Here is an 18266-nt window from a genome sequence, read left to right as displayed (position 1 = left end):
GGTGATTTAAATAGACACATTGCTCCATCTTGTGATCGGATCGGTGATCGGCCCCAAAAATCCTGATCGTGTAAAGCCTAGTTCCAAATTATGGACAAACATTTGAAAAAAATCAAATACACTAATACAAAAATTATTAGACCACTTTAGTTCTTCAATTTCTTTTTCATTTTAATGCCTGGTACCACTAAGGGTATATTACCTAAAGAATACAACGAACATGACAAATACTTTGCCCTATTTGACATGCTTAAGCTTAATTGTATTCCCAGTGATTTTGGTTACTATCAAGAAAACCATGGAACATGGATAGATATCAGCTCTTAAATAAAACTATTATGACCTACTTTTGTTTTCATCATTATATTTGTCCAAACAAATGGTATTTAAAAAAAATAAAAAATAAACTGAAGAAACAAGGGTGGTCTAATATTTTTCTTCCGTGACTGTCGATTGTAAGAACTTGTTTTTCTGTCATTACATAGAGATCTTTAAAAAAAATCTATTGCTACTTCAACCCAAAAAAATAAACGTTTGTTTGTTCACGTTAACATAGGATAGTTTCTGCCTGTATCTCATTTGAGGATGCAAGAATGGCTTCCCAGAGCTGCAGTTTGGAGGTATACTGCCATCCATCCTCAAATCTTTTTAGGGGTGCTCCATAGGCTTTCAATAGGGTTGACATCAGGGTTTTCTCCCTTTAAACCCATAGCTTCAATGTTTTGTTTTGTTTTTGAAGTGTGGAATGGTGCTTTGTCTTGTATGATAATTATTTTACGACGAAAGACAGTTCTTCTTTTTATACCAAAGTAGGAAATGGTCTGTTCGAAACTAGAGGTAATTTTAAAAGCTTGAGGCACACTAGCCATCTCACTTCTAATTATCCCAGCCCAAAACATAGCTCTGCGAAATTATTGTTGACATTAGGTCTGGGGGAGGGAGGAAGAGAGAGAGAGGAGAGAAAAAAAATAAAAAATAAAATAAAATAAAAAAAAATAAAAAATAAAAAATAAAATACAACCCCAATTCCAATGAAGTTGGGGCGTTGTATTAAACCTAAATAAAAACAGAATACAATGATTTGCAAATCCTGTTCAACCTATATTTAATTGAATACACTACAAAGACAAGATATTTAATGTTCAAACTGATAAACTTTATTGTTTTTATCAAATAATCATTAACTTAGAATTTTATGGCTGCAACACGTTCCAAAAAAGCTGGGACAGGTGGCAAAAAAGACTGAGAAAGTTGAGGAATGATCATCAAACACCTGTTTGGAACATCCCACAGGTGAACGGGCTAATTGGGAACAGGTGGGTGCCATGATTGGGTATAAAAGGAGCTTCCCTGAATTGCTCAGTCATTCACAAGCAAAGATGGGGCGAGGTTCACCTCTTTATGAACAAGTGCATGAGAAAATAGTCAAACAGTTTAAGGACAATGTTCCTCAATGTACAATTGCAAGGAATTTAGGGATTTCATCATCTACAGTCCATATTATCATCAAAAGGTTTAGAGAATCTGCAGAAATCACTGGATGTAAGCGGCAAGGACAAAAACCAACATTGAATGCCCGTGACCTTCGATCCCTCAGGCGCCACTGCATCAAAAACCGACATCAATGTGTCAAGGATATCACCACATGGGCTCAGGAACACTTCATAAAACCAAAGTCAGTAAATACAGTTCGGCACTACATCTGTAAGTGCAACTTGAAACTCGACTATGCAAAGCAAAAGCCATTATCAACAACACCCAGAAATGCCGCCGGCTTCTCTGACCCGAGCTCATCCAAGATGGACTGATGCAAAGTGGAAAACTGTACTGTGGTCCGACGAGTCCACATTTCCAATTGTTTTTGGAAATTGTGGACGTCGTGTCCTCCGGGCCAAAGAGGAAAAGAACCATCTAAACTGTTATGGACGAAAAGTTCAAAAGCCAGCATCTGTGATGGTATGGGGCTGTTAGTGCCAATGGCATGGGTAACTTACACATCTGTGAAGGCAGCATTAATGCTGAAAGGTACATACAGGTTTTGGAGAAACATATGCTGCCATCCAAGCAACGTTTTTTTTCATGGACGCCCCTGCTTATTTCAGCAAGACAATGCCAAACCACATTCTGCACGTGTTACAACAGCGTGGCGTCGTAGTAAAAGAGTGCGGGTACAAAACTGGCCTGCCTGGAGTCCAGACCTGTCTCCCATTGAAAATGTGTGGCGCATTATGAAGCGTAAAATACGACAACGGAGACCCCGAACTGTTGAACAGCTGAAGCTGTACATTAAGCAAGAATGGGAAATAATTCCACCTAAAAAGCTTAAACAATTAGTGTCCTCAGTTCCCAAACGTTTATTGAATGTTGTTAAAAGAAAAGGTGATGTAACACAGAGGTAAACATGACCCTGTCCCAGCTTTTTTGGAACGTGTTGCAGCCATAAAATTCTAAGTTAATGATTATTTGCTAAAAACAATAAAGTTTACCAGTTTGAACATTAAATATCTTGTCTTTAGCGTGTATTCCATTAAAAATATAGGCCGAACATGCTTTGAAAATCAGTGTATTCTGTTTTTATTTTTGTTTAACAACATCCCAACTTCACTGGAATTGGGGTTGTAAAGTAATTAAATCGAATAACTCTAAGTCGACACAAAAATAGGTTGACACAAAATTTCTGCCTCGAAGCTCCGCAGGGACCTATACAGAACCATGTTTGCGCCGCCGGAACACTTTTCACAAAAACATTTATTGCAGAGGGACGCAGTGTTGTGCCAATGATTAACTTTGCCAAACATGACAAAGACGCGTCTTTAAGTGATTTTTAAGACACTGTTAAATGTGTAACATACATATAACATGATAAGTATGAGTGAGCTGAATAGTAGTGTGTGTTTTTTGACCTAAATTGGTAATCATCAGCGCGCTAATGTAATCGCGATTATTAACCATTTAGCATTTTGCATTCTCAAATTCGGTACACCAAATTTAATCCATACACTCAGTACCAACATATGCAGTTTAAGGATTGAGGTCCATCCCTCATAAATGAGAATAAAATTCATGTTAGTGGGATTTTTATTTATTTATTTTTCAGTAATAGTGTGGGAGTGGGTGATTATTATTCAATTATTCAATCATAATCAATAGGAGAATTGATTCTAAAAAGATTCAATAGTGACAGCCCTAGTTGATATTGCAGCTTTGTTGGGACATGTCGGTCATCAACCAACCACCCAGAACACCATCCATCTGTACCATCCCAGGTAGCACTGCATTCAACAGTGAATGAAACTGTTAGAGAATTGGTCTTCGTATTCTAAACCTACTGCAAACGTTTCGCCTCGTGAGATAGGAAATACAGTGGTGCATTGAAATTGAGTTTAATTCGTGCCATGGCCACACTTGTAACTCACAACACTCATCACAAATATTTGTTGGGGGGGTAGTGTGTATTTTCATGAGGAAAAAATAGAATTCTATAATATTGTACTTTATAAAAACATACCGTAATGACATAATTAAATAGCATGCAGTCCTGCCTGAATGCACCAGCCATTCATATTGCAGTGCGGAGTGTCCTGCCTAGAGCTCCAGTGGGATTCATAATAATGCCTCAATTCCTCTCAGGAAAGTACTCTATATTTGTTGTTCTACGCAAAGGATGAAGGATATACTGTATCAATGTGAATACTGTTACAGTATATTGTCAGTGCACATGTTAATGCAGCATTTTTGCACTGCAACATACAGTAGCTGCTAATTAGCGTTAGGATTAAGCTGGCGGACTGAAAGAATCAGAATCAGAACCAGCTTTATTGGCCAAGTACATTACAAGACACAAGGAATTTGTCTATGGTAGTTGGAGCCACTCTAGTATGACAACAAACAGCCACTATGACAAAATATACATTTAGGACATAAAAAACAAGTATGGAGAGTCATTGAGCAATGAAAGTGTACCATTAGTGTGGTGATGCTGATATAATGACAATTGTGGAAATGATACAGTCCTCAAGTAATTTAGAGCAATTTAAAGTGACTAATAGTGCAATGATATGGTACATAGACGATTGTGCAAATGGTGCAGAGAGTTTTCGAACACATATGTGGGTAGTAGTAATCAACAACAGAATGTAAATAGTACAGCGTGATAAAACAGTGAGGGTACGAATAATGTAGAAGTGTCCCAACAGAGATGTGCAAAATTGGCAGATGTTACAACTGTTTTATAAGTTAAAGATAAGAGGAAATAAGCTGTTGGAATTTCGCCTGGTTTTAGTTTGCATTGTTCGATAGCGATTACCTGAGAGAAGGAGCTGGAATAGGTGGTGACCAGGATGTGGAGGGTCCAAGAGGATTCTGCATGCCCTTGTCTTAGTTCTGTCAGCATGCAAGTCCTCAAGAGTGGGTAGTTTGGGTACCGATACAGTTTACAAAGTCAGCAGCCTTGACTGTCAGTTGCAGTCTGATTTTGGTGGTGTCCCCTAGCCTCACCAGATATATCCTGCCTGTCAGGAAGCTGTAGATCTACTGGCAGATGGCAAGCGAGACGTTGAGCTGGAGAAGCTTGGAGGGGAGGAGTTCAGGAACGATGGTGTTGAATGCAAAGCTGAAGTCCGCAAACAGGATCATTGCGTAAGACCACGCGCCGTCGAGGTGTTCTACGATGAACTGCAGTCCCATGTTGACTCTGTCATCCACAGACCTGTTTGCTCGATAGGAAAACTGCAAGTAGTCCTTCAGGGGTCCTGTGATGCTCTTGAGGTGGTCCAGCACAAGGGGTTCAAAGAATTTCATGTCCACAGATGTCAGGGAGACAGGTCTGTAGTCATTCCATCCTGAAACTGCAGGTTTCTAGGGGACTGGGATGATGGCCGAGCGTTTGACACAGGATGGGACTTCACACAGTTCCAAAGCTCTATTGAAGATCTGGGTGCAGACTGGAGCGAGCTGGTCTGCACAGACTTTCAAGCAGGAGGGGGGGACAGTGTCTGGGGGTCTGCCGCTTTGTTGATCTTTTGTTGTTTAAAGACACGTTTTACATCTTGTTCTTGAATGGTCAATGTAGAAGGGGGAGTCAGAAGTGTGATGGTTGTCATCGGTGGTGCAGCTGGGTGGGTATGGGGTGTGAAAGTGTCCTTTTCAAATCTACAGTCGAAGGTATTCAATTCTTCAGCCAGTCCTTGGGGGGGGGGGGGGGGAGATCGCTTGTAGTTGGTTAGTGATTGTAATCGTTAGCAGCAAACTGGTTTTCCAGCTTTTCTGCATAATGTCTCTTTGTGATGTTGATTAGGTTTGCTAGCTGGTTTTTGGGCTGATTGTACAGGACTCTGTCCCCACTCCGTTAGCCTGTTGAAGTTGGCAAAGTTTGGCAGTTCACCACGGCTTGTTGTTATTGAACGTGCAAAATGTCTTTGTTGATACACATACGTCTTCACAAAAGCTGATGTAGGATGTAACAATGTATGCATATCAGTCCAAGCTGCCAGTTGAAGTTTCAAATACTCCAATCTGTGCAGTCGAAACAGTCTTGAAGTTCCATTTTTTCTTCATTGGTCCACTTCTTCACTGTTTTCACCAAAGGCTTCGCTCATTTAAGTTTGTGCCTCTATTTTGGCATTAAGTGAATTAAATAGTGATCAGACGAGCCCAGAGCTGCATGGAGAATAGCATGGTATAAGTCCTTCAGCATGGTATAGCAGTGGTCTGGAATGGTTTCCCTGGTGGGACAGTCAGTGTGCTGCTTGTATTTAGGGAGTTCTTGGTTGAGTTTTGCTTTGTTAAAGTCCCCAAGAATAATGAGGGGTGAATCTCATTTGGGTTCAAACCTGTGATACGCCCACCTCCCCCCTCCCGAGTTCGTTTACTTGGTCAGTCAGCTTTTGTAGTGAGGAGTTCGTGGGGAGGAATGTAAACACCGGCGAGTATGAATGAAGCAAACTGGCACGGGGTATAAAATAACTTACAGTTCAAAAACAGTGACTCCAAGTTCAGGCTGCAGTGTGTGCTGAGCTCCGTGACATCATTATACTATTTTCCGTTTATGGAGACGCATGTGCCGCCACCTTTTGTTTTCCCAGATAGCTTCCTGTCGTGGTCCGCTCAGTGTAGTTGGAAGACGGCAACAGTACAAGGCCGTCGGGGATGCGTTCACAAAGCCAAGTCTCCGTGAAAGACCAGTAAAGACATATGCAAAGTCTTTACTGGTCTTTGTGAGGAGATGAAGCTTGTCCATTTTGTTGGGTAGAGAGCGTAGATTTGCGAGGTGAATCGACCGAAGTGGTGTTCGAAATCCTCGCGGTCGGAGCTTAACTTCCACTCCGGCATGCTTTCCTCTGTGGCGCCGTCTTTGCCTCCTCAATGCGACATAAAGTGCTGGTAATTAAATCTGGGAAAAAAACTTGGTGGATTTGTGAAAGTTGGCGAAAGAAGGTTCTCAGTACAGTGTTCCCTAGTGTAAGTAAGTCACGTAATGTCTCCAAAGATGAACGAAAAAGACAAAAACAAGGGCATTACTAGAGAGCGTGTTACCGAGGCGTCCACCCGCGTAAACTATGGTTGCTTTAAATACAAAAGGTATCGTTCTCTTTGTTGTATGCTTAGTTTGACAGTAATTTTCAACTTGGAGTGGCATTAAACATAACTCTTTTTGAAGAATTGTTCACTATTTGTAAAAGTGCTGCTATTTTGAAGTTATATGAGTTGATTTCACTTCCATCATACAGCGTTCATATCTCAATCAGCCAAATGACAGCTTGTATGTTGTAAAAATCGTATGTCGGTCACTCGTGTCTCGAGCCATGTGTCTTTATGCATGACTGCAAGCCCAAAGAGACACCAGCAGCTTTGAATGCCTGCTTGCTTCCTTGATACACCTTTATATGAACGAATTAATTTGCTCTCCAAGTCACACACAATGTATTTAATAGTGCAGTTATCTTGCTTATGTTTACTCAAAATGCCCAGTGTTTGCATTCCTTTCGAAAGGCCTTGGACCATTTCATGCTTTTTATCAGCAGAAAGATTCTTCTCGTCCTCCCATCATGCATACAAACTGACATGTCTAATAATATGCAACAACATCCAGAACAACAATATCCTTTTAATTGGACTCAGCTGAAACTAGTTCTGAAACTGCTCAAGATCGATATCAGCAATTGAAAGAGAGAGGTGAAACAACATGCAAAAACGTCCACAGAAACACTAAAACTGTCAATCAATTTTTTAAATCCTAACCCTCAAATTTTTAACACAGTGTATTCTGGAGCACTTTAGCCGTCTCCCCGTAAAAACAAACCAGAAGCATTTATTGACAGTAGATGACCATTTTATCAAACGATATGGGACAGACAGACAGACAAACAGAAGTAGGCCCAAATTTGATTTATCACCTTGAGAAACAAACACTATCTGTTAAAAAGACCCACGAGGACGAAATCAGTACATCTTTTTCTCATATTGCATAAAATCAATATTTATATTCTTCCCCCATTTTCGTTCAAAGAGACTGTCACTGTTGTTTACTACATCTCAGATCTCACAGGACTAACAAGTTTGTTGTGAAAAAGAGAAGTAAAAGGGATGTGTGTGGAGGGTTGGCAATGGAAAATAGATGGAGCAAAATTTGCTCCTTATGCTTCTTTCCATTTGCCAGCATAACAGACTTGCATAATAAAAGTATATTAGTAAATGTGCTGTGTCCTCATCCACACTGTGTAATTCAGCACTTGGTTGAAGTCTAATCCACTGTCTTGTCTGCACGTCATTTGAAAATCTCCTTAGTCACATGTATGTCACAGAGAGATTCTCAGGAAGTTGCATCCTGCCAAAAGCACTTTTTAAAGAGCGTTTCCAAAGCATTGCCTTCACTGGTGAGTCAACATCATGCTGCTTACAGTTGTTACAATAATATTAATTTTACTGGCTAATCCTCATTACGGCGGCACGGTGAAGGTTAACAGTTACGAAAACAAATCGATATTTTTCTACAACTTAGGGCAGCATCGTGTCCGACTGGTTAGCACATGTGCCACACAGTTCTGAGGACCCGGGTTCAAATCCGTCCTCGCCTGTGTGGAGTTTGCATGTTCTCCCCGTGCCTGCGTTGATTTTCTCCGGGTACTCCGGTTTACTCCCACCTTCCAAAAACATGCATGGTAGGTTAGTTGAAGACTCTAAATTGCCCGTAGGTGTGAATGTGAGTGCGAATGGTTGCTTGTTTATATGTGCCCTGCGATTGGCTGGCGACCAGTTCATTGTGTACACCGCCTCTTACCCAGCGGCAGCTGGGATAGGCTGAATGAATGGATCCTCATTACATTCTGTCGCACCTGTGCAGTTTACTCTGTTCCAGGTTGGAACCAGATACAGAAAAGTGGGCTCATAATCATAAGTTCTTTAATTATATGCAGGATACTTGTTAAGTCATCCAATCCTGCCTCTATGCTATATTTATATTAAGGAGAAGTGTGTGTGTATGTGTGTGTGTGTGTGTGTGTGTGCGCGCGCGTGCATCAGGGCCAGAGCAATAGTGGCGGAGTGGCAGTAGAGGGGAAGGCAGGACGGGGGTAAACCGAGTTGAGGTGGTGGTCACGTAATAGACGAGTTCAGGCAGAGTTGAAGCTGCTGCCTCAGTGAGCTGCATCTGGTAACATTTACCTCAACTTCTGCCCTGTGTGTGTGTGTCCATGGACATGTAAAGGACAGCTAAAACGCTTAAACTGGATTGTTTAACAATGGAAAACAAGTAAAAACACAGAGCACCCCTTCTTCAAGCCACACACCTCCCTGTGAGGAACCCATTTAACAAGCATCTATTATCTTAAAGCATATGTGTCAAACCCAGGCCCGCGGGCCAAATTTGGCCCACGATGTAATTATATTTGGCGCGCAGGACCATATTAAGTGTGTATTAGAGCTGGCCCGCCAGTATATAACACATGCACCACTAATATTACAAATCCCAGAATGCTTTGCTAGTGTGGCCCATCAGTCTAGACCGGCGAGTGCCCATCGATACATAGAAGATAGAGAGACAGAAGAATTCATGTTATCTACTTAAATACAAAACAACAAACAAATACCACTGATTTCTTTTATCGCAAATTTTATTTCTCGTGTTTATAATATTCAAGTTTGTTTATTCCAGATACAATGTTTAAGCAAAATTTAAGTTTGTTGTCAATGATAAACTTTAATGCTACATTTCTACAGAAAAGGGAAATGTGCACATCGCAGTGATTTTGCATTAAATATTGAGTATGGCCCGCGACGTTGTCCCAATTTTTAATTTCGGCCCACCGTGAATCTGAGTTTGACACCCCTGCCTTAAAGCAAGGAGGAACATGCAACTACAGTCCCTTTCAATGGTTCTACTTGAGGCAAATGCAGACAGGACAGATTGTGTTTTCCCACTCCTTTTAAAAGCCCTATTTGACTGACACCTTAGCTCATTGTTAGGGAAATGGACCATCTAAAAATGTACCTTGCCAGGTGGCCCCAAAAAAAAAAAAATTACATTTTTCTCCATGGAATCCAATCTGGCGGCACAGTGGATGACTGGTTAGAGCGTCCGCCTCACAGTTCTGAGGAGCGGGGTTCAATTCCCGGCCCCGCCTGTGTGGAGGTTGCATGTTCTCCCCGTGCCTGCGTGGATTTTCTATGGGCACTCCGGTTTCCTCCCACATCCCAAAAACATGCATGGTAGGTTACTTGACGACTCTAAATTGCTAGTCGGTGTGAATGTGAGTGCGAATGGTTGTTTGTTTATAAGTGCCCTGCGATTGGCTGGCAACCAGTTCAGGGTGTACCCGCCTCCTGCCCGATGATAGCTGGGATAGGCTCCAGCACGCCCGCGACCCTAGTGAGGAGAAGCAGCTCAGAAAAATGGATGGATGGATGGAATCCAATCTTGGTCAGTACCTCCTCACTACTGAACATAGATTCATACACAACCAGTTGAAATACATTGTAGAATGCAGACTCAGCCTCGTCACTGATCGAGTGTTGTTAACGTGTACGATGACCATAATGTTAATTCACGACATAATTAAACTCAACTCATTTGTGGATAATAATTTCGATTTTTATTCTTTAAAAAGTCAAGAACCAAATTCATGCCAACATAATGTATATGTAACAGGTAGTGGTCATTACTGTATAAATGGTGACAGTAAATATGGAAAGGAGTTCACCCAAGGGATTTTGCAGACCTTAAAGATGAGGAACAAAGAAAAACTGAAGGGGGGCGGGGGAGTAAAAAGGATACTGTGTGTTCGGAAAAACAAATCCAAACCAGCGTCTCTCTCCGACTGACCAGCTAAATATTTTATCACAGCCACAAGTCCAGAGATTGCTCATTGCTTGTTGCTTTATCGACAAAAATAACACTGTGTGTGTGTCAGTAGGGTCGGTGGAAGGTGCCGTCGTGTATGTTTATTAACAACATGTCACTGAAGGGCTTTCCATTGGTCACTTTGAAGCAGTTTTTTAATCTGTACCTCCCTCCTCTAGCAAGCATCCTACAGTGTGTGCTGCATGATGCTCAGTTCAGCACTGGATGAACGACCTTGAGCAGGCGCAAAGGGTTGTGTTGCTGTGGCAACCAAGCCTCGCGTAACCAGTAACAGCTGGATGCTACAGCACGCTGTGAATTTTTGTGGGTGTTGCCGCTTTATTACAACCACTCTTCCTCCTTATTTACCTCCTCCTCTACCTCCTTTTCTCATAGTCTCACATTCATCATCTCACTTACATACAATCACACCAGGACATAATGATTATTTACACAAAGAAAAGCCCGGTTCCTCGATAAGAGTAATGTAAACTTATCTTGAGTACACCACGTGAGCGATAGAATACAGTCCACGGTGTACGTGGAAAGATAGTGGAGAAGAAGCAGCCATGAGAAGCACAAAACAACATGAATCCGAAGCAACTAACAAACTCGCACATAAGAAAGGCATCGAGATGGCCACTTAACATTCATCGCACAGATGTAAACCAGTGAAGATTAATTCCTGTTTAACACAGCCTGACACTTGGAGAAGGGGGCTCAATAACAACAGGACAACAGTTCAGTTGGCACACTGTTGACGGAGGAAGGCAGGGGACAGCGGGCAAAACACCCAAGAAAGACCAGCAAGAACAGAATAAAGAATGTGGAGCGTTTCGACTCAGAAAGCTTCCTGATTCCACAGCAGAGGACGGCGCAGAATAGACCTGGGGAAGACAAAAGGGCACAAAACAATGGAGGAATTCCAGGTAGAATTCCAGCAAGAGGCTCCACCTTTGCCCCTCCTCCCTTCAATACCCACATTCTTTCCATCGTCGCAAGCTTCCCAGGCTGGTGGTGGGTGAGGTCCAGGCTCCCCAGCCCCACCCCCACCCCCAGGGCCTGACCCTCTCACCAGCATCCCCTGCTATAACCTCTTTCTTCATTTTCTCCCGAATTCAGCATATTTCATGCATCACTGTCATCGTCCTCCTCTTTCGCATTCATCTCTGCATCCACAAGAGCGAAGATCAACCAAGACCTGGCCACAGGGAGAACTGTGAAGCTGTCAGAAGAGGGGCAGTGGGGCGGAGGAGGGCAACTGATGGCGTCACCATGCCTCTTCACTTGGGAAGCAGGCAACCACGTCCGACAGCCCGCGGTCCCAGGGTCCGAAATTAACACTCGCCAGTCGCCAAATGCGACTAAATTATCCATTTGGCGAGTGAATCGAAGTACACGCCACGTGGTGAGTGAATGTCTGTACCCACGTACACACACACACGCAAATCATAGTGTAACGGCGTGTGTCCTGGAGCCAGTAATATTGAAGCAGGGCCGATCTCAATTATCAGCTCTGTGCGTGCGTATTTCCTCGATCTAACATGATGGGATGATGGGACATAGTTTATTCTGTATCTTGTACGGTACCTCTGAAAATACTCAGGACTTCAAACTAGTGTTGTATTTTTCTACATTCGCTGCACTGTAGAGTGAAAAGTGAGCAATCATGGCTTAATAAAATGTAAATAACTACTATTCAAGATTAGTATTTACATGTATTTATTAATATGGTGTTGCAAATCATATGAGCGATCTGAAATGTCTTAACAAAATGACTGAATCAGTTTTTTTCATTTACACTTGTGCAATTTACAGATAAAAGTGGATCTATATAAAACCCCAATTCCAATGAATTTGGGACGTTGTGTTAAACATAAATTAAAAAAAATAAAAAATACAATGATTTGCAAATCAGGTTCAACCTATATTTAATTGAATACACAACAAAGACAAGATATTTAATGTTCAAACTGATCAACTTGATTGTTTTCAGCAAATAATCATTAACTTGGAATTTTATGGCTGCAACACATTCCAAAAAAAGCTGGGACAGGTGGGAAAAAAGTTGAGGAATGGTGTTTGGAACATCTCACAGGTGAACAGGCTAATTGGGAACAGGTGGGTGTCATGATTGGGTATAAAAGGAGCTTCCATGAATTGCTCAGTCATTCACAAGCAAAGATGGGGCGAGGTTCACCTCTTTGTGAACAAGTGCGTGAGAAAATAGTCGAACAGTTTAAGGACAATGTTCCTCAACATACAATTGCAAGGAATTTAGGAATTTCATCATCTACGGTCCAAAGGTTCAGAGAATCTGGAGAAATCACTGCATGTAAGCGGCAAGTCCGAAAACCAACATTGAATGCCCGTGACCTTCGATCCCTCATGCGGCACTGCATCAAAAACCGACATCAATGTGTAAAGGATATCACCACATGGGCTCAGGAACACTTCAGAAAACCAATGTCAGTAAATACAGTTCGGCACTACATCCGTAAGTGCAACTTGAAACTCTACTATGCAAAGCAAAATCCATTTATCAACAACACCCCAGAAATGCCACCGGCCTCTCTGGGCCCGAGCTCATCTAAGATGGACTGATGAAAAGTGGAAAAGTGTTCTGTGGTCCGACGAGTCCACATTTCAATTTTTTTGGGGAAATTGTGGACGTCGTGTTCTCCGGGCCAAAGAGTAAAAGAACCATCCAGATTGTTACGGACGCAAAGTTCAAAAGCCAGCATCTGTGATGGTATGGGGCTGTGTTAGTGCCAATGGCATGGGTAACTTACACATCTGTGAAGGCACCATTAATGCTGAAAGGTACATACAGGTTTTGGAGAAACATATGCTGCCATCCAAGCAGCGTCTTTTTCATGGACGCCCCTGCTTATTTCAGCAAGACAATGCCAAACCACATTCTGCACATGTTAGAACAGCGTGGCTTCATAGTAAAAGAGTGCGGGTACTAGACTGGCCTGCCTGCAGTTCAGACCTGTCTCCCATTGAAAATGCGTGGCGCATTATGAAGGGTAAAAGAGACCCCGGACTGTTGAACAGCTGAAGCTGTACATTAAGCAAGAATGGGAAATCAATTCCACCTACAAAGCTTCAACAATTAGTGCCCTCAGTTCCCAAACCTTATTAAATGTTGTTAAAAGAAAAGATGATGTAACACAGTGGTAAACATGACCCTGTCCCAGCTTTTTTGGAACGTGTTGCAGCCAATTCACTGGAATTGGGGTTGTATGTACCATTTATAAAACAACTCTGTGAAGCTCTCAAAATCATTTTAAATGTACATATATTTCAGAATTCAGCTGGAAATCTTGACAAACTCAACTGACTCATCGCACCATACAAACTAACGTGGTAACTATTCAGAAATTATGCAGTTATCCACCGACCTTGTAAATGTGTGTATGTAAAAATACAAGTTGTGGCAGTGCATGAAAAACAACCAATAAAATAATTGCACAAAACCAACCTCTTTTGAACTGAAGCTGTGGATAGACATTTTTCAATATTGATTTATGGCTGGATATTTTTCAATATCCAGCCATCCATTTTCTGAGCCGCTTCTCCTCACTAAGGTCGCGGGCGTGCTGGAGCCTATCCCAGCTATCTTAGGGCAGGAGGCGGGGCACACCCTGAACTGGTTGCCAGCCAATCGCAGGGCACATAGAAACAAACAACCATTCGCACTCACATTCACACCTACGGGCAATTTAGAGTCTTCAATTAACCTAGCATGCATGTTTTTGGGATGTGGGAGGAAACCGGAGTGCCCGGAGAAAACCCACGCAGGCACGGGGAGAACATGCAAACTCCACACAGTCGGATTGAACCCCGGTCCTCAGAACTGTGAGGCGGACGCTCTAACCAGTCGGTCACCGTGCCGCCTAGGGCTGGGCAATATGGCCAAAAACCAAAAAAAAAACACAATTCCCAATAATTGTTTTCATATCGTCCGATCTCGATGATCAGGATTTTTTCATATTGTTTTTAACATTTTTAATCTCCCAGTTTTAAAGCACCTGTACTGAAAACTGAACATTCGAGAGTAGTTCAACATTTTATTAACATAAGTAATAAGTAAATTAAAGAAAAATGAAAAAGATTAATTGTAGACAAATTATTTTACCCAACGGTACAAAATATGTAGGAAAATATTTAAAAAAAACCCACAGTGAACTAGTTTACTGTCTTGACTAAGTGTTTTTGCAAGTATACAAGACCCAAAATAAACAAACTGCCCCCCTTCGGGATAATGAAGATGCCTTAAAATGTGAATAATATTATTTTGAAGTTATGATGCTACGTACAGTGTTAACATTATTATTACCTGCAAATGTGCATATTTAATAACAGTAATGATTATAGTTTCAACTTAAACTTGCGCCGCCAACAGCTATTAAGGGCCCTCGCACCCCTTGCCATGTTGGGGTACTGGCACATTGCAAATCCATTAAAAAGAAATGGCCACCACACTTTTCAGATTAATCTTCGTGTAGATCTTCATCTTTCAGACTGTACAAGTGCATCAATATCATGTGTCCAATCATGAGGAGCAGCCAATTTCAGAATGTCATTTAAGTGGTAGGTGTTCATCAGTGCACTCGCCAGTGGACAAAATTAGCAACAACAGTTACTTTTATTGAAAAATAGCTGTGAATGTATTCTCTATCCCCACATGCAGGATTGGATGCCCTGATGGGCCAGTTCTGGCCCACGGGCTGTACGTTTGATACCACTGCTGTAAACACAGACTGACTTGCAATCAATCCAGGCTGAGCCCCGCCTCCCCCTGCCCCCCTCTTTCCCAATGTCAACTGGGATAGGCCCCACCCCCTGCAACCTTGCGTAGGATAAACATGGATGGATGGATGGATTTGAATGAACATGTATAAAGTCTCCTTGCATATGAAGGCTGAATCTTTCTGGGTCATAAACATCAAAGTGTGCTACAAAAACCCACCAACAGGTGCAATCAACAATCATCATGTTTTCCTCCGATTACGTAGATTGATATATATATACTCACACACACACACATAGCCTAGCATATAAATAATTATGTTCTGTTATAACTTGTATTCAAGTGCACACTTGAAATTAAACCCGATTGGAAGTGTATGACAGTAACAATACAGAGAGTCTTGAAACAGATTCATTAAAAAGGACAAATCCAAGCAATTCATCTTTGCCCACAAGTGCCGGTTGCACCATGTCACACACTACATGCATCACTTTTAGTCCCTTTTTGTTTACGCACAATGTGGGGAGCAGACAGTACATGTGAGCTCATACGGCACGGGGCTTTACGTGCAAGCAGGCACATACACACGATCGTGAGTGACTGAGGTATCAAACAAGGGAGCTCCGGTGTTACCGGGTGTCGGTGCACGGTCGCTGTGCTGCCCCCTGCAGATTTGCACAGCGAGACGTGTTCCGGAGGGTAGAGCAGATGACACACTGTTCAGCTCACACAATAGGGATAACAAACAAAACAAACGAGCACGTACATTCATTCATTCACCTACATTTGCACGCAAAGCATTCGCGATTCAAAGCCCAAACATGTACTTTGAGCACTTTTTCATCGCTCAGTAAGGCGCGGGGACTCCGGCCCTCGCAGACGGACAAGGCAGCAGCATCTTGTCCACAAATCGCACCAGCAAAACGCAGGCTCGCGGCTCTCGCAAAGCAGTGCGCGCATTCATCACATCGGCAAAGCTTTCGCTCCCTTACGTCGCTGCCGCGTCGTGGACAGCCTTGGCTCGCAAGCTGCCAGCAGATCGTCGCTGTCAAACGGGGCCAAAACCTTTACGCCTCACCTCACGCTTGTCGCGTGCTTGCTTGTGTTTTAAACATAAACTTCCCGACGCGTTAAGCGGAAACACTTGCCACCAGCGAGCGGCGCGCGCGCGCGCGCGTGCGTGTGTGTAAACTAGCCAGCTTGCGTGAAGTTCACTTGGTTAAATAAAGATGCAAAGAAACAATTGTTTAATCGCCCAGACCGCGCGACAAAGACTTCCCTTTGCATACGCATACGAGATGAAATGTTAAGTGTCATTTAGAAAAAGGCACCGATGTCAATTTGTGTGCACTGTCGCAGGGAAGACAAATAAGCGGGTTGTATTTCCGTCCTCTATCACATCGCAAACCAAAGCAAAGTCTGGTGAAATTCGTGTCTGAATGGCAACAAACACAAAGTAATGCCTTACCTTGCAGACGTATCTCTCTCTACCGAGTCGATAATTTCGTCTTTACACCATTAAGTCTCCGCCATCTTCGGCACTGTTTGTTTAAATGAGAAACACTCCCGGAGCCTAACGAAGCCAGTTTCTGGAAGTTGAGGCGTCGCGGGAGGTGGCGGGTAGTTGAGTTCATTTGCGGAAAGCGCCGCTGTTCCGGCCTCGCTTTTCAACCCGGAAATGGACTACAGACAGACGACACCACCACGCCGGAGAAAGCAGGGGGGGTATGGGCTCAGGGGGCTTTCGCTGTCTGTCTCGCCGCTCGCTAGACGGGTGTCAGCGACTGGAGCAGGTCGGCCAAAGGTGAGAAGGTGTGAACCTTCACTTGACCTTTCAAAATGCCTGGCTTGCTTGGAGAAATTGTTTCGTATTTACTGGCGACCACAGTACAAGAGAGTGACACACTTTGGGCCTAACTCAATTTGACAGAAAAGCAGTCAAATACAGTCATGAAGACTTGGGCTAAACAAAAGCCACAGTTAACATAGTAACGACAGCAATGCTTTGAGTAAAAATGAAAATAAATATATATATATATATATATATATATATTAATTAATATTTATTAAACAACTACCCTACATGGAACGTAACCTTAATCAATGATTGCTAAGGCCTGTATCTGTCCTACTATTTACTGTTTGTTGAAATGTCTGATGTGAGAAGGGTCATTTAACTACAACTTTTGCACAGCACAGCATTCCTCTTACATTTTACATCATCTCTGTGAGTATGCATATGTCAGTAATTTTGCTTTATCAACCCCTTTAGGCCCCAATAAATATATGATTGACTGTGCGAAAGAGGTGTGTGGTTTTATATTTCTTTCTGTTCCTTTCTTGCAGTGTTCTCAAGCTTTGTTGAGCCAAGACACCTATTTTGCATTAGAAACAAAATCTCATGCCACACCAACAGACAAAAAATGTCCTAATGAGTATCATTACTAAAATACTGATGATCTTGTCTTGATTTACTTACAAATTTAAATACTCAGTGTGAAATCTGGGCCTGTTTAGTTGAACACAAAGCTGATATACTTGCCAGAAATGATGACTTATTCTGTTGTATGAATGACAACAGGTAGATAAACAGGTTACTGTAATTGTACCTTCTTACAACCCCAATTCCAATGAAGTTGGGACGTTGTGTTAAACATAAATAAAAACAGAATACAATGATTTTGCAAATCATGTTTCGACCTATATTTAATTGAATACACTACAAAGAAAAGATATTTAATGTTCAAACTGATCAACTTGATTGATTTTACCAAATAATCATTAACTTAGAATTTTATAGCTGCAACACGTTCCAAAAAAGCCGGGACAGGTGGTAAAAAAGACTGAGAAAGTTGAGGAATGCTCATCAAACACCTGTTTGGAACATCCCACAGGTGAACAGGCAAATTGAGAACAGGTGGGTGCCATGATTGGGTACAAAAGGAGCTTCCCTGAATTGCTCAGTCATTCACAAGCAAAGATGGGCCGAGGTTCACCTCTTTGTGAACAAGTGCGTGAGAAAAGAGTCGAACAGTTTAAGGACAATGTTCCTCAACGTACAATTCCAAGGAATTTAGGGATCTACGGTCCCTGATATCATCAAAAGGTTCAGAGAATCTGGAGAAATCACTGCATGTAAGCGGCAAGGCCGAAAACCGACATTGAATGCCC

The 18266-nt window shown here is 42.2% G+C and overlaps 1 protein-coding gene across 5 annotated transcripts in view; it reads right to left on the bottom strand.

Annotated features, from left to right (window-relative positions):
* LOC133409419 (nuclear receptor coactivator 3-like) overlaps positions 1 to 16690 on the bottom strand; it is an 85478-nt gene extending 68788 nt beyond the window's left edge. For 4 of the 5 annotated variants that reach the window (XM_061689391.1, XM_061689382.1, XM_061689419.1 and 1 more), the window contains exon 1: positions 16564 to 16690. The gene's annotated coding sequence lies outside the window, so the exon portion shown is untranslated. Of the gene's footprint in view, positions 1 to 16087; positions 16226 to 16563 lie in introns of those variants that run through there. The other variant, XM_061689401.1, reaches the window with a different exon arrangement.
* Positions 16691 to 18266: the final 1576 nt, after the last annotated feature.

The sequence above is a fragment of the Phycodurus eques genome, chromosome 1, assembly GCF_024500275.1.
Source record: "Phycodurus eques isolate BA_2022a chromosome 1, UOR_Pequ_1.1, whole genome shotgun sequence".
Classification (NCBI taxonomy): Eukaryota; Metazoa; Chordata; class Actinopteri; order Syngnathiformes; family Syngnathidae; genus Phycodurus; species Phycodurus eques.
The sequence above is the reverse complement of the archived record's forward strand: the minus strand, read 5'-3'. Positions and strand labels throughout refer to the sequence as shown.